Raw genomic sequence first — 2,828 nt, forward strand, 5'->3', positions numbered from 1 at the left:
AGATTACAGTTCGATTAAGCTACTATTTGCACAAGAGAACTATAAATGACGAACAATACATAAAAAACATTCACAATTCTTTATCAATGGAGGCTGAATAATGCAAAGGAAGATGGTTTCAATAGAGATATACTGATCACAGACAATAAAACTACTTAATAAAGCTGAAGACAATGAAGAAAAAACCAAAATCTGGAGGCAGAAACAGTCTCATCTGATCATCGCACTTGTAACACAGTGAACCAAGGATGCATCTCACCTACAGCACACGGGAGGTGTGATGCATCCAGACTGCCAAGAAGAGACAGTGTGATGGTCCAGGGACGAGACTGAGCTTGGCTTTTGCTCATAGTTTGTAGCTAAGTTCAGGGATTTAGGCTGAGCTAATGATTGTCAATAAACACAAAGTATAGGGGCTGATCTAATGAGGTTATTTCAGCTACCACCAGGGCACTTAGGATGTTTGCAAGCTAGATGTTCAGTCCATAAACCAACCCAGAGATTGACTAAAGAAGTGTTGATCTACGTTGCAGTTGCATAGCAAAAGCAGTTCGAAGGCTAGTTAGCTTGACTTCAGGCTCCGTTTGTGGTTTATAAAGCAAAAAACAATGACAAAACAAACAAACTATTCGATCCCCAATGGAGTCGCCATTTTGTTATTGGGAAAACTAGTGTCTATTCAGAGCTACTAGTCCCACTAAGACGGATAGCTATCTTAGAAACAAATAGATTAAAGTTACTTTTGTTTTCCTTTATGAGAGATAGATGAGAGAGAAGCATAGAGCACCAACCTCAGTCTTTCGCTAGTCTCCTTGCTTGTTTCCTCTCTCCTTTGATAAAGCTTTTGCCACTCCTTCCTCACTTGTCTCGCTTCAAAGAACACTTGTAGAGCCAAGGCAGAAAAATACCATCAAAGCATAGAGATCTATAACCATAAATAATGCAGGATCAGATGTACATTAACCATATAAATGCATACCTAAACAAGATTCAAAGATATACAAACATATGGAGGAAAACTCAAATAGCTTTATTGATAGAAGTAGTAGAAGAGAGGATTACAACCAGGCTGTCTGATCCAGCACCATCCTCCCAGCATGAAAGCCCTCTTCACCTCATAAAAAGCAAGATCACCCAACAATGTCTTCAAAGAGAAACCAACAACACTTACTTGCAAACAAAATTCCAGCCTCTGGATCTCTTGGATGATGGATCCATATATAGATGTTTACAGGAGATTGAGTCAGCTTCTGGGATTTTGATTAGTGTCATTTCATTGATAGTTCTTGGTTCCACTTGGAGATATCAGATCTCTTACTCATCCCTAGGCGAATTCAGAGAGGAAAGTGTCATTATGAGCAGTTTCTAGAAGATTCTCTGGGTTTCCACCTAGCACACTACTTCTACCATTTGTCTTCTCTCGCTCATCGCACCCTACAGAAGGTCTTTCCAATATGCATCGAACCCCTCATGTGTAATAGGTGAGATGCATCACACCCTATGCATAGAGCAGTTTCTATGCTCTCGTTTTGACCAGTTCTAAGTAGTTTTTCATGGAGAACTTCTGGGAGATGATGTAATTAGCTGACCTTGTTCCTTTAGGGTATGAAACAACACTTTTAGGGGTTTAGAAGCCCTTGGTTTATGGACATATGTGATTGGGGTTGCAGTGCTCAAATATCTCTATAACACTACGCCAGTTGTGTTATAGACATTTTTGGGCACTGCAACCACAATCATAAATGTCCATAAACCAAGGGCTCTTAAGTCCCTAAAAGTGTTGTTACAACCCCTAAAAGAACAAGGTCAACTGATTACAGCATCTCCCAGAAGTTCTCCATGAAAAACTACTCAGAACTGGTCCACTCTCACCCATCGCACCCCATAGGAGGGCTTTTCAGTATGCATCGCACCTCCCGTGTGCATTTAGGTGGGATGCAGAACACTTTGACCATAATCCTTCAACAATCCTTTTTCGTCATATAATCCCTTGAGTCCGAAAAATTATAAAACAATACAAAAGGGATGAATTTTCGGTACTTTTAACGAGCTGAACAAAACAAGCGCTTGATCTTTTTGTGTAATAATCCCTTAGGTCCAAAAATATTAAAATCTAAAGGAGGGATAGCACTTCTAGTCACTTGAACGAGCTGGAGAGGCCAATTACTCGGCAATCTTTTCATATTTTACGAGTCAGTGGAAAAGAGCTTAAAGGAGACTCGTTTTTTGAGGAACAAGTGATAAATTCGGGTAGCAGCTGATTCCAGGTAAGGTTTGAAATTTTCCAATCACGGCAGTGTCACAAGGATGGCTAACAGGATCACTCTTCGCAGCTGTTCCTCAAAAAGGGTAAACAATCAATGTTATCAGCACATTGGGAAGGATCCCTAGCTTTTGACTGGTTCCTTTGTCAAAGCTTGTTAGATTTCTCATTTCAGGCAAAAGCGATGGTGAACCAAGCGCTTTCCAAGTAGTTGAGGAAAGGATACTCACAGAAGCCCCTTCATATATGATGGTACCGGCCATGACCATTCTATATATTTGAGCAATGATTTGAAATGGTACACTAGCCAGTAAACGGTGTCTGCCTAGCAGATTCCAATCGAAGGAAACAACTAGATTGCTTGGAGGTGGGACCGAATAAATGACCGGATACGACTCTGACGAACTTCTTTCCTGCGGTAAAGGAATGGGTAGACTGCCCCCATGTTCATCGAAGTCTATGCTTACGAAGAGAATTTGGACGATGTCATTCTTGTTCTCTTCGGTGACTGTATCATCTGAAGATGGATCCTTTGAAGACAAGACCGGGTCAACTGCCGCCTCGA

This window comes from Pinus tabuliformis, chromosome 5_1 (genome assembly GCF_031772625.1).
Source record: "Pinus tabuliformis cultivar Carrire ecotype Pingquan chromosome 5_1, CPIR1, whole genome shotgun sequence".
Taxonomy (NCBI): Eukaryota; Viridiplantae; Streptophyta; class Pinopsida; order Pinales; family Pinaceae; genus Pinus; species Pinus tabuliformis.